Raw genomic sequence first — 14,431 nt, 5'->3', positions numbered from 1 at the left:
GAGTTTTGTTTAAGGAACTCTTCCTGAACCCTAGGTCATGTCTGTGACTTTCATCTCTCTAGGGCCCGCATTTTCATGTGTTAGATAGGAATCCAGCCCTATTTTTCTCCATTTAATGACCCAGTTTTTCTAATAACATGTCAACAAAATCCATGCTTTCCTCTATGAAATTAAGGTATCTCTTTCTCATTTGTGGTTTCCATGGATACACTTGTCTGGCCCTAAGCATTTATTTTGTTCCATTAGTCTGTCAGTTCTTACTTCATTTTTTTAATTGCTCTAATTTTATTACAGTGACTTTGTAGTATGTCCTAATGACTGGCACAGCAAGCCATTCATCTTAAAGTTTATTTAGCTCTTCCTGGACCAAAATTTATTTTTTCCATATAAAATTTGGAATAAGTTTACCAGGCTACCCAAACATTGTATATACATACATACATATATATTTATATATATATATTTTTTCTTTTGAGACCTTGTGTCACTCTGTTACCCAGGCTGGAGTGCAGTGGCACCATCACGGCTCACTGCAGCCTCAACCTCCCAGGCTCAAGTGATCCTCCCATTCTAGCCTCCCAAGTAGCTGAGACCACAGGCATGTGCCACCATCCCTGGCTAATTTTTTTTTTTTTTTTTGTAATTTTTTTAGAGATAGGGACGCCCTTTGTTGTCTAGGCCGGTCTTGAACTCCTGGGCTCCAGCAATCTTCCTGCCTTGGCCTCCCAAAGTGCTTGGATTACAGGCATGAGCCACTGTGCCTGGCCAAAAAATTATATTTTTGAGGAATTTTTATTGGAGTTTATTGAGTTTATAAATTATTTGAGGAGGGTTAACATCTTATTTTATTTATTTATTTATTTTTTATGTGCCATGTTGCTTTTTTATTTTTTATTTTTCTTTTTAAGACAGGGTCTCCCTCTGTTGCCCAGGCTGGAGTACAGTGGTGCGATGATAGCTCACTGCAGCCACCACACCCAGCTAAATATTTTTATAAGTTTTTTGTTGTTGTTGTTGTTGTTTTAATAGAGATGAGGTCTCACTCTGTTGCCCTGGCTGGGCCCTGGCCAGTAACTCCTGGCCTCAAATGGTCTTCCCACCTCAAAGTGTGCTGGGATTACAAGTGTGAGCCACTGAAATAGTAACTCATTCCATCCAAGAGCATATAATGTGTCTTTCTGTTTATTCAGCTCATTTTTCTGACATTTTTATAATTTTGGAAATAATTTAAAACTAACAGAAGAGTCCTAAGAGTATGTTTTCTTTGTGTGCTTTTTCCCCTGACCCCTTTAATTGTAGACATCATGTCCCTTTAATCTCTAAATACATGCTTCATCAGTTCTTTTTTTTTTGTTTGTTTGTTTTTCTTTTGGAATGGAGTCTCGCTCTGTCGCCCAGGCTGGAGTGCAGTGGCTCGATCTCTGCTCACTGTAACCTCCGCCTCCCAGGTTCAAGCAATTCTCCTGCCTCAGCCTCCTGAGTAGCTGGGGCTACCGGTGTGTGCCACCACGCCTGGCTAATTTTTTTGTATTTTTGGTAAAGATGGGGTTTTACCATGATAGCCAGGATGGTCTCAATGTGACCTTGTGATCCACGTGCCTTGGCCTCCCAAAGTGCTGGGATTACAGGCCTGAGCCACCGTGCCCAGCCCTTTCCCATTCTTATACTTCTTATTCATTTTTCTTTCCTTACAGCATTGGCCAGGACTACTAGAACTGTGTCAAAACAGCTGCTACACTAACGGGCATCTTTGTCTTGTTCTCAGTCTTAAAAAGAGTGAGTCTAAAGATTTCCTATTTCATATAATGTTTGTTTTAGGTTTTGTATGTTACCTTTGTCAAGTTTTAAGGTATTACCCTCAATCCTAGTTTACTGAGAGTTTTCATCATAAATAGGTATTAAGCCTTACCAAGTACTTTTTCAGGATCTGTCCTTGAGGAAATAAGATGGCATCAGGAAGGCTGTATACCAAAATCCTAACCCTATGCTGACTTTGTTTCAAGCAGAAGATATTTATTAACCCTACATATATAATTTGTGGAAAGCATCTCAAGATTCCAATACAAGTTTATTTCACCATTAGGTCAGCGTTTTCCTCCTGGCATTACGAGTCAGAATTTAAATAGCTGATGTGAAAAATGAGAGAAAGAGCCATACTCAGGATGATAACTTTTGTTGTCAGCATGATTGTAAATATAAGATATGTAAAATTATAGTTTCCTTACTCTGTGGATCGGTCTTTACTACAGGTATAAATCTTACTAAATTATATCTCAAGAAATATTGAGGTGGCTCGTCAGTAGAGCCATAGATAGCTGTTTAGCAGCACTAACTGCTAGGGTGTTGGGCAGTGAATTCTCATGGCCAGCTCTTCTCTCTCTTTCTTTTTAGACTAGCCATTTTTTTTCCTAATTGCAGAAATTATACCTCTTTATTACAGAACATTTGTAAAATATAGAAAAGCAAATCTATAATCCTGCCTTTTAGCACCAACCTCTGTTAAAATGTTGGTTATTTCTCTGTCTCTGTTTTTTATTGGGGTGGGGGAGCATGTTGAGGAGGAGAGGGCACTTAACATTGCACTATATAATTTTCTATCACACCTCCTTTTTCAGGGCTAGATCATTAACTCATGTTCATTTTGCTTTGATTGGCTCTCTGGGGAAAAATCGATAGAAAACTTATAATTAACTTGTAGCAGTGGGGTGATAGCTTGCTCCTCTCTTGGAACAGTTTATGCCTGAGGGAGCCTCCGTGCACAAACAGCCCAGAGTCATTGTCAGAACTTGGAGCAATCCTAGCCCTAAGCCCAACAGACCAAAAACTAGCTTAAGGGTGTGGAGGGGAGAAGTACTTTTGAGGTCTCTTTGCTTCAGTTCAGTCCCCCCAGGTTGTCACCTTCCTTATCTAGACCACACTTGCTTTAATCTTTCAGAAAATAAATAGAATGGAGAAAATAGTCATTTATTTTCTTTTGACTCTGAAAACCTAGCACAGGCCACGTACGGTGGCTCACACCTGTAATCCCGGCACTTTGGGAGGCCAAGGCGGGCGGATCACTTGAGCTCAGGAGTTCAAGACCAGCCTGGACAACATGGCCAAACCCCATCACTACCAAAAAATACAAAAACTAGCCGGGCATGGTGGCATGTGCCTGTAGTCCTAGCGACTCAGGATGCCAAGGTGGGAGAATTGCTTGAACCTGGGAGGTGGAGGTTGCAGTGAGTTGTGCTTGCACCACTGTACTCCAGCCTGGGCAACAGAGTGAGACCCTGTCTCAAAAAAAAAAAAAAAAAAAGACAACAAAACCCCATCACAATTGTTTTGTTTCCCTAATCACTTTTTGCTAGTGTGGAAGTGACAGAATTCATAGGTGAACATCCCTATGGTGAGGAGATTCAATGTCTACCTGCCTTCCTTTCTCACTCTCTATCCTTTTTTTTTTTTTTTTTTTTTTTTTTTTAACGAGACGGAGTCTTGCTCTGTCCTCCAGGCTGGAGTGCAGTGGTGCCATCTCGGCTCACTGCAACCTCCACCTCCTGGGTTCAAGCAATTCTCCTGCCTTAGCCTCCCGAGTAGCTGGGATTACAGGCATGCACCACCACACCTGGCTAATTTTTGTATTTTTTAGTAGAGATGGAGTTTCCCCATGTTGGCCAGGCTGGTCTTGAACTCCTCCCTCGTGATCTGCCTGCCTCGGCCTTCCAAAGTGCTGGGATTACAGGCGTGAGCCACCGTGCCCAGCCGTTTTTTTTCCCCAGTGTCCTTTGGTGTTGAAACTGAAATTCCCCATTCCTGTACCCTGCTGGGTTTTTTTTTTTTTTTTTTTTTTTTTTTTTTTTTTTTGGCCATAACAGGTGTCACTTTCTAAAACACGATGGTCTGCCTTCCCAATTCCTCAAGGAGAAAATTCTTCAAGGGCAGGAATCTTTGTTTTGTTCCCTGTTCATAACCCAAGCCCACCTCAAACAGTGCCTGGTACCTGATGTGCCCTCAACAGATGAATCTGTAAGATGAATCAACCTGTAAAGAAGCCACACTGTGATCCAGAGAAGGGTCATCTAAGGGAGGGGTGAGAGAAGAAAGCTCTCTTAGCTTCCTTTCAATGCATAGGTTCAGCAGGCTAGTAGAATCCCCATTTTTGTCTTTGACATTGCAAATGAAACCATCCACCCAGACACAGAGAAATTAGCTCTCTGCATCTGTTCTAGCCCCTCCTGCGGAGGCTGCATTTTCCCGAAAGTAGCATGTGAATGTTTGTGTTGCTGACAAACACATGGACTGGGAGAGAATAATCAGCACTGACATTCTAGCCGTGGTTCTGGGCCCAGCGTGCATTCTGCATTGTTTTCATGAGGTGATTCTCTTAGGATAAATGAGCCTGCCCCATCAGCAGAAAATGTTGCAATGGATGTGCCGAGTTATGCTTACCTCCCCAGCCTCACACCCCAGGTCCTCCTGCTTTCTAGTTGGTTCTTTCCTCCCCTCCCCTGCAATGTGGAAACTTTTTAGCTTTTCTGTCATTTCTGAACAATAAGTATTCTGAACGGTAAGTATTCTAATCTGGTTCAGAATTGTTACGATGAACAGTTATGCCTTGCATACCTGGTCACTGTTTTCTAAAGCAAGACTTCAAATTATATTAATAGCACTATATAAAATGCTAAAAAATTAAAAAGCTGCCACAAATACACCATAATGGTGTTCTTGAGGCCAGTGTCACACACCCAGTCTATCCTGTAGAGGCCATTGCTTGGCTCATATTCCTGAAATACCGCTTTTGTTTATTATTCTACTGCCTGACACTTACCAGTGCCTACCACCTCTCCCAGTAAATTTTAAACTCTGCTGCCTGCCTGGCCCTCAAGTCTGGCCCAAATCCACTTATATAAAGTAGTCCCTGCTTTTCCACAGGGTATACATTCCAAGACCTCCAGTAAATACGTGAAACTGTGGATAGCACCAACCCTACATATACTCTGCATTTTCCTATACGTACCTACCTGCGATCAAGTTTAATTTATAAATTAGGTGCAGTAAGAGATTAACAACAATAATAACAAAATAGAATACTTATAACACTATATTGTAATGAAAGCTATGTGAATGTGGGCTCTCTTGCTATCAAAATGTCTTAGTAGTGTACTCACCTATTTTTAGACCGCAGTTGACCATAGGTAACTGAAACTGTGGAAAGTGAAACCGCGGATAAGGTGGGGACTACTGTGTGTAACAGCAACAATAATGTAAAAACAGCAGCTCATATTTTAGCTACCATACTACATGCATTGTCATTTAATTGTAAAATGATTTTATGAGGAAGGTGCTGTTAGAATCTTCATTTTATAGATGGAGAAACTGAGGTACAGATTGTAAGAAACTTGCCCTAAAGTTGTACCACTGTTAAGTGAATAGAATTAGAATTCAAACTCATGTCTGTTTACCTCCAAAGCCCGTGCTCTTAACCGTCTTGCCATAGTGGGCCCCAGGTAAATGAGTGCCTGAAGACAGTGAGTGACTTGTACAGTCCAGCAGTTACTGAGGTTGTCCTTTTTCAGGGTATGCGAGACTAACTCACCAGCACTCTGTTAGCTGTGGAGGGAAGGGAGGATTCTGTCTGGAGCTGGAACTGCTCAGGGAGCCCCTCTCTGGATTCTGCACTGACAGCTGCAGACAGAAACCACGTGGCACCTCCGAAAGGAGAAAGCTCTGAAATCATCCAGGTAGCATTCTTTGACTTTTCAATCCTTTTCATAACAAAGTATTTAAAATGTACAAAAATGAATAAAGAATAATACATCTGACGTCCATGTATCCAACACTCAATTTAAAATCTAAAAAGCTAACTTGGTTTCTGTATTCCACCTCCCTTTGCCGTTTTATAGACCTTTTGGTTCTAATGACTTAAAAAAAATAGGATTCGCTTTTATTTACGTATGACAACAATACCATTATTATCACCCCCCAAAACAGCAGTAATTCCTTAATATAATCAACAGTCTAGTCAATGTTCACAATTTCCCACTTACCTCATTTTTCCTTAAACAATTGATTTGTTTGAATCAGCGTTCAAGAAAAGTACATGTATTGTATTTAGTTAATGTGTTTCTTTTTTTTTTTTTTTTTGAGACGGAGTCTCACTCTGTCACCCAAACTGGAGTGCAGTGGTGTGATCTTGGCTCACTGCAACCTTTGCCTCCTGGGCTCTAGCGATTCTCCCGCCCCAGCCTCCTGAGTAGCTGGCATTACAGGCGTGTGCCACTATACCCGGCTAATGTTTTTTGTAGTTTAGTAGAGACGGGGTTTCACCATGTTGCCCAGGGTGGTTTCAAACTCCTGAGCTCAGGCAATCCACCCACCTCAGCCTCCCAAAGTGTTGGGATTACAGGCGTGAGCCACTACGCCTGGCCGTTAATGTGTTTCTTAAGTGGCTTTTAATTTATGAATTTATGGTTTTCCTTTTTTTTTTTTTTGAGACGGAGTCTTGCTCTGTCACCAGGCTGGAGTGCAGTGGCGCGATCACTGCTCATTGCAACCTCCACCTCCTGGGTTCAAGCGATTCTCCTGCCTCAGCCTCCCGAGAAGCTGGGAATACAGGTGTGTGCCACCACGCCTGGCTAATTTTTTGTATTTTTAGTAGAGATGGGGTTTCACTGTGTTAGCCAGGATGGTCTTGATCTCCTGACCTCGTGATCTGCCCACCTTGGCCTCCCAAAGTGCTGGGGATTACAGGTGTGAGCCACCGCGTCCGGCTTTTTTTTTTTTTTTTTTGAGACGGAGTCTCATTCTGTCACCCAGGCTAGAGTGCAGTGGCGTGATCTCAGCTCACTGCAGCCTTTGCCTTCTGGATTCAAGCGATTCTTGTGCCCCACCCACCCAAGTAGCTTGAATTATGGGTGTGAGCCACCATGCCTGGAATAGAGATGGTTTTGCCATGTTGCCCAGGCTGGTCTCGAACTCCTGAGCTCAAGTGATCCACCTGCCTCAGCCTTCCAAAGTGCTGGGATTATAGGCATGAGCCACCGCACCTGGCCTCCTTTTTTAAATTTAAATTTTTTGCTTGTAATTTATTTGTTGAAGAAACTGGTCGTTTATTCTCTAGAGTTTCCCACATTCTGGATTTTTTAAGGGTGTCTGATATAACTTTGCTGTTGTCTCTGTAGTGAGTTAACTTACCCTTTAATCTGTTGGTCACTGCAGGAGGTTCCAAGTTATTCAGGCCTCCATAAATAGAAGGGATTCATTGGCCCTTGTAGTTTGGTCTGGCCCCAAGGTCATTTCTGAGGAGTCTTTCAAAATGTTCCAGGTGTCAGGGAATGACATTATCAACAGCAGGCCATCTCTAGTTGAAAACATTCTGCCTCAGAAGGAATTTTACAACTGCTATGTGGAAGGGCATTTTCGTGTTCCCTAGAGTTAGGGGAGAAAATCGTTAAGAGAATAAGTGCCCTGGTTTTCTTCTTTTAGACAGTGCTTGTTGCTTTAAGGATTTCTGAGGCTCAGTGCCAGAAACTCCTTGGGATATTATTGTCTTACAGTTTAGATCTGCTTATCAGGAAACATCTGAGAATCCCTAGAGGGTCAGGGAAGAGGAGGATGAGTTTACATTAAAACCAGACTTAGTGCCTGTTAGAGTCCCGTATTTTTGAGCAGCTATATGGGCTGTGGAACATAACACTCATCCATGTTTTTCAAACCCATAGTTTTAATTACTTGTTCTTTTTGCTACCAGTGTCTAGATGTTGTTCAATAATTATAACATCTGGACTGCTGTAGACACAAAGAAATCCGTTTTGTTGTATTTTTCTTTTAGTTTTGCTGCCTTGACCTTCTAGTCAGCTGTGATAGTTCTGTGGGATAGTGAGCCAGTATTAAAGTGAAAAGAATGAAAATTGTTGAAGTATGCAGCTGTGTTTAGATTTATTTAGTGATTTGAAGGGTGTAAGAAGAAAGTATCTCAATGTCAATATTTTCATTTAAAGTCAAATGGTTAATAAGTCAAGACTAAAAATCTAAACTAGAAAAAGAAAGACATTCAATAAATTTATTATAACCCTACTTAATACTTTTATTATTATTTTACTAGCTGGTTATTTTAAGTAAGGATTTTGCTTTGATTAAAGACGTTGAAAACAGTTATGAAAATCTCTTGGGTTGAATTTTATTTTTTTAATTTAGTTGGAGTCTCGCTTTGTCACTCAGGCTGGATTGCAGTGGTGCGATTTCGGCTCGCTGCGACTGCTGCCTCCTGGTTTCAAGTGATCCTCGTGTCTCAGCCTCCTGAGTAGCTGGGATTACAGGCGGGTGCCACCATGCCTGGCCAATTTTTTATTTTTAGTAGAGACGGGGTTTCGCCATTTTGGCCAGGCTGGTCTCAAACTTCTGACCTCAGGTGATCCACCTGCCTCGGCCTCCCAAAGTTCTGAGATTACAGGTGTGAACCACCGCCCCCAGCCTTTGGGTTGAATTTTACCAATATGTTCAAACATTATTCTTGTATCCCATAGGTGGGATTCAGGCTTGGTGAATATTCTCTTCTTGTGATTCCAAATGTTTAAAAATTAAAATATAATTATTATTCACAGTAAGTGTTGATGAGAGGTGATTTGCTAGTTTACTGATTGTTTTCCCTGCAGTGATCAGCTAACAATAAAAATAGCACTTCATGTTCACAACTGTTCACAGGTAGCAATAATACATACAGGAGATAATGTATTTGAAAAGCAGTCTGTAAATGTAATTGTACTGTAATAATGTGTCCACGTGGCCTTGCAGAGAACTGCCCATTGTAGATCAGTGCCCACTGTGCCTGACGTGGCAGCACCTGGGTGACTCCACTGTCCCTTCTTGAAGACAGACGTGCTTATTATTTTGGCAACAGCCACTGACCCCAAAAGGCAAAGATAATCAGACAGTGTTTATATAGTTGCTCTTCCAGATTAAGTTTGTCACATTCTTATAGAATAGCCTGTCTCTCTGTGTGTTCACTTTTATTTCTGTCCATCATAAGACACAGGTGCTCCAAGTCACATATCTGCAACCACTCTGGCCCACCAGCACTTCAAAGCTCACCCCATGAAATGCCCCCAACAAGCCTGTTTAGTCATGACTTAAACAAAATTGGATGTCTTTTTCCTAGATTCCCCTGCCAGTATTTTGGTGAGGCTAGAGCTTAGTGTATATGGTAGGTAGAAGGGTGTCAAGAAATGAGGTCAAACTTGTATGCCGGGACTAGCTCATGACAAGCTTTGTATGATCTGCAAACAAGTTTTAGACACTTCCTGCAAGTGATGGATGGGGGAGCCTTAGAGGAACTTCAGGCAGTAAAGATGTATAAGATTTCCGTTTTTGCCAGGTGCCGTGATCATGCCTGTAATCCCAGCAGTTCAGGAGGCTAAGGTGGGTGGATGGCTTGAGCCCAGGAAGAGACCAACCTGGGCAACATGGGGAAATCCATCTCTACAAAAAATACAAAAATTAGCTGAGCGTGGTGGCGCACGTCTGCCGTCCCAGCTACTTGGGAGGCTGAGATGGGAGGATTGCTTGAGACTGGGAGGTCAAGGCTGCAGTGAGCTGTCATCGCACCACTGCACTCCAGTCTGGGCAACAGAGTGAGACTGTCTCCAAAAAAAAAAAAAATTGTTTTCAAGCTGGGCACAGTGGCGCATGCCCAGCTGCTTGGGAGGCTGAAGCCGTAGGATCACTTGAGTAGGAGTTTGAGTCCAGGCTGGACAACATAGCAAGACCCTGTCTCTTTAAACAAACAAAACCATTTTTAAGAAGATAATCCTAGTTGGGTGTGGAAAATAGGACAAAGGCAGATAAGATTGGTAGGTAGCCATTTAGGAAGCTATTGCAGGAGCCCCAAAGAAAAGATGATGAGAATCATAGTTTGATGTGTTTAAAGGATTTAACAGTAATGCCAATGTTTTTCCTAGAAGTACAGGATATGTTTTAGAACAGTCAGTAAATTGATTTCATATCCCTCTTCTATTCCTGGAAGGCATTTGGCAAAGGCTTTCCTGGACCCATATGCAGGGATCTCATTTATAAATATCTGCCAAATCCTTGTGGGTCTGCTGTGAAGACACAGCTCATTTTAGAGCTTAGAGTAGAGGGGCACATCAATTGCGTTGTCCTGGTGACCAGTAACCACAGAGTCACGTGACTCCCCCTTCCTCTCAAGAAGACAGCAGCAGTTTTGAGAAGTTGGCCCCGCCTAGAGCCTGCTGTCTCATCCCTATTATTTATGTTCCCCTCCGCCTGGGTGATGATGGTCATCATCGTCATCACCCGCCATTGTCATCACTGTTCTCATTGCTGACATTTACTGAGTACTGTATGTACCATTTGCCAGGAAATGTATTAAATGTTTTACCTACATTATCAAATTTAATCCTTATACACCCTATGAAATAAATTACTGTTATTATCTTCCATTACAGATGAGGAAACTAAAGTTCAGAGGGGTTTAAGTAACTTGCCCAAGGTCACATAGCTTGATAAATGGCAGAGCCAGAAATCGAAACTAAATTCTGTCTGACTGGAGTCTGGGCTCCTAACTGTTATGTAGTTATTACTTAATACAATTCAGTAGCAAATATGACTTCTCTTTAAATTTGCTCTTTTATGTAGCATCATCCACCCAGTGAAAGTTCACTTAATCAAACACTGTGTTTGTTACCTACCCTCCATGCCCATCCTATAACAGGCATAAAACACAAGTTTAAAGTATCTATTAAAACATTAAGTGTAGGAAAAACTTTGTAGGGGAGGGGAGGTGGATGTGGGTGGCAGAATAGGGAAGCTATTTAAATTTCTAGCTTTTTTCAAGGCAGAGTATTCATGTATGCCTTCTCTATTTTTTTTCTACCTTCACAGTTTTTTTAAAGACAGGGTCTTGCTTTGTTGCCCAGGCTGGAATGCAGTGGCATGATCACAGCTCACTGCAGCCTCATATCTCCCAGGCTTAAGCGATCCTTCCACCTCAGCCTCCCAAGTAGCTAGGACTACAGGTGCACACCAGCATGCCCAGCTAATTTTTAATAAATTTTTGTAGAGACAGTCTCACTATGTTGCTCAGACTGGTCTTGAACTCCTGGCCTCAAGTGATCCAACCCCCTTGGCCTCCCAAAATGCTGGGATTACAGGCATGAGCCAACATGCCTGGCCTGCCTTCACTATTTTGTGTGAAGTATAGAGATTTCGGAAAGAGGAGAGACACTTACTTTTAAAAATCGAGATACAATTCACATACCATAAAATTCACCTTTTAAAAGTATATAATTCAATGGTTTTTAATATATCCACAAAGTTGTACACCCATTCACCACTAATTCCAGAGCATTTTCATTACCCCCAAAAGAAACTTCATACCCCGTAGCAGTCAGTGCTCATTTTCCATTCCTGAGACATTCATTTTCAAACATATTAAATACCAAAATACATCCCAATGCTATGAAAAAGGTTTTGGGAGTGTCTATCTACAATTCCTCTCTCTTTAATGCAGATAATGATAATAGCTGACACTGGTGTAATGCTTACTATTTGTGAGGTACTAGTTTTAGTGCTTTACATATATTAATTTCATTACAAACCTATGAGCAGGTTTTATTTTTATTTTTATGTTGAGTCTTTATTTTTATTTTTATGTTGAGTCAGGGTCTTGCTCTGTAGCCCAGATTAGAGGGTGCAATCACCACTCATTGCAGCCTTGACCTCCTGGGCTCAAGTGATCCTCCCACCTCAGCCTCCTGACTAGCTGGGGCTACAGTTGCACACCACCATGCCCAGCTAATTTTTTGTATTTTTTGTAGAGACCAGATTTCACCATGTTGCCCAGTCTGGTCTTAAAACTCCTAGACTCGGCCGGATGCGGTGTCTTACACCTGTAATCCCAGCACTTTGGGAGGCCCAGGCGAGTGGATCACGAGGTCATGAGATCGAGACCATCCTGGCTAACACGGTGAAACCCCATCTCTACTAAAAACACAAAAAATTAGCCGGGCTTAGTGGCGGGCGCCTATAGTCCCAGCTACTCGGGAGGCTAAGGCAGGAGAATGGCGTGAACCCGGGAGATGGAGCTTGCAGTGAGCCGAGATCACGCCACCGCACTCCAGCCTGGGCGACAGAGCCAGACTCCGTCTCAAAAAAAAAAAAAAACTCCTAGATTCAAGCAATCTACCTGCCTCAGCCTCCCAGAGTGCTGGGATTACAGGCATGAGCCACTTTACCCAGCCAGGTTCTATTATTAAACCCATTTTACAGATCAGAAAGTTAAGACACAGAGAATTAACTTGCTCCAAAGAAGCAAGTAAGTAATTAAGTAATTGTTTTAATAAAAAGTTAAGTAATTGCTGTAATAAGGGATGGAGCTGCCATATAGATCTAGGCAGTCTGGCTCTATAGTCTGTGCTCTTAACTATTACATTTTGTTTTGTTTTGTTTTTGAGACAGGATCTTGCTCTGTCACCCAGGCTGGAGTGCAGTGGTGTGATCTCAGCTCACTGCAGCCTCAACATCCTGGACTCAAGCAGTCCTCCCACTTTAGCCTCCCAAGTAGCTGGGACAATAGGCACATGCCACCTCACCCGCCCAATTTTTGGATTTTTTGTTTTAGAGATGGGGTCTCACTATGTTGCCCAGGCTGGTCTTGAACTCCTGAGCTCAAGCCATCTGCCCCTCTTGGCCTCCCAAAGTGGTGAGATTACAGGCATGTGCTACTGCTCCCAGCTTAACTTACATACGCTCTAAGCTGATCATATTTCTTTTTTTTTTTTTTGAGGCGGAGTCTCGCTCTGTCACCCAGGTAGGAGTGCAGTGGCGCAATCTCGGCTGACTGCAAACTTCGCCTCCTGGGTTCACACCATTCTCCTGCCTCAGCCTCCCGAGTAGCTGGGACTACAGGCGCCTGCCACCATGCCTGGCTAACTTTTTGTATTTTTAGTAGAGATGGGGTTTCACCATGTTAGCCAGGATGGTCTCGATCTCCTGACCTTGTGATCCGCCTGCCTTGGCCTCCCAAAGTATGTGGGGTCTTTTGTGATTGGCTTCTTAGCACAATGTTTTCAAGGTCTTCATGATGAAGCTGATCATATTTCTATTTTAAAATGATATGAAGACCTTGAAAACATTGTACTAGGAAGCCAGTCACAAAAGACCACATATTACATAATTTCATTTATATGAAATGTCCCAAATAGGCAAATCTATATATAGAGAAAGTGGATTAGTGTTTGCCTAGGGCTGGAGAGGAGAGGGGATGTTGTGGGGAAATGGGAAGTGACTGCTAGTGAGTATAAAATTTCTCAGACCGGCCACGGTGGCTCACGCCTGTAATCCCAGCACTTTGGGAGGCCGAGGTGGGCAGATCACGAGGTCAGGAGTTCGAGACCACCCTGGCCGACATAGTGAAACTCTGTCTCTACTAAAAATACAAAAATCAGCCGGGCATGGTTGCACGTGCCTGTAGTCCCAGCTACTCAGGAGGCTGAGGCAGGAGAATCGCTTGAACCCGGGAGGCAGAGGTTGCAGTGAGCCGAGATCACGCCACTGCACTCTAGCTTGGGCAAGAGAGTGAGACTTCATCTCAAAAAAAAAAAAAAAATTCTTTATGAGGTTTTGAAGTTCTAAAATTGATAGTGATAATGGTCACACAACTCTGAATATGCTAAAAACTCATTGTACACTTTAAATGGGTGAATTGTATAGTATGTGAATTATGTCTCAATAAACCTGTTTTTAAAAAATGAGATGAAGAGAAACCACCAGAATAATGATGTTGCTTAGAATATCTTTGCCTTCACCTGGAAAAAGCTATATATATATGTGTGTGTGTGTGTGTGTGTGTGTATATATGTATATGTGTATATATATGTGTGTATATATGTGTGTATATATGTGTATATATGTGTGTATATATGTGTATATATGTGTATATACATGTGTATATATGTGTGTGTATATGTGTGTGTATATGTGTGTGTATATATATGTGTGTATATATGTATATGTGTATATATATACACACATACACACACTGTCTCTCTTTTCCTTTTTTTTTTTTTTATTCATTAATTTGGGGTGTTTAGTCATTTGCAACCAATCCTATTTTTTATTTTTTTTTTGAGACAGGGTCTGGCTTTGTCACCCAGGCTGGAGTGCAGTGGTGTATCTCAGCTCACTGCAACCTCTGCCTCCTGGGTGGAAGCCATCCTCCCACCTCAGCCTCCCGAGTAACTGGGACTACGGTTGCACGCCACCATGCCCAGCTAATTTTTGTATTTTCAGTAGAGATGAGTTTCACCATGTTGCCCAGACTGGTCTCAAACTCCTGAGCTCAAGCCATCTGCCCACCTTAGCCTCCCAAAGTGCTGGGATTACAGGCATGAGCCACCATGCCTAGCCAGCCAATCCTAATTTTAACCATTGT

The 14,431-nt window shown here is 42.2% G+C and overlaps 1 protein-coding gene across 3 annotated transcripts in view; it reads left to right on the top strand.

Annotated features, from left to right (window-relative positions):
• The window catches only part of DNMBP (dynamin binding protein), a 135,369-nt gene that overhangs the window by 5,337 nt on the left and 115,601 nt on the right, over nucleotides 1-14,431 (top strand). For 2 of the 3 annotated variants that reach the window (XM_016962391.4, XM_063817620.1), the window contains exon 2: nucleotides 1,695-1,776. The exons of the other annotated variant lie outside the window; for it this stretch is intronic. The gene's annotated coding sequence lies outside the window, so the exon portion shown is untranslated. The remainder of the gene's footprint in view (nucleotides 1-1,694; nucleotides 1,777-14,431) is intronic. 3 annotated transcript variants of the gene reach the window in all.

The sequence above is a fragment of the Pan troglodytes genome, chromosome 8 (assembly GCF_028858775.2).
Source record: "Pan troglodytes isolate AG18354 chromosome 8, NHGRI_mPanTro3-v2.0_pri, whole genome shotgun sequence".
Lineage (NCBI taxonomy): Eukaryota > Metazoa > Chordata > Mammalia > Primates > Hominidae > Pan > Pan troglodytes.
The sequence above is the reverse complement of the archived record's forward strand: the minus strand, read 5'-3'. Positions and strand labels throughout refer to the sequence as shown.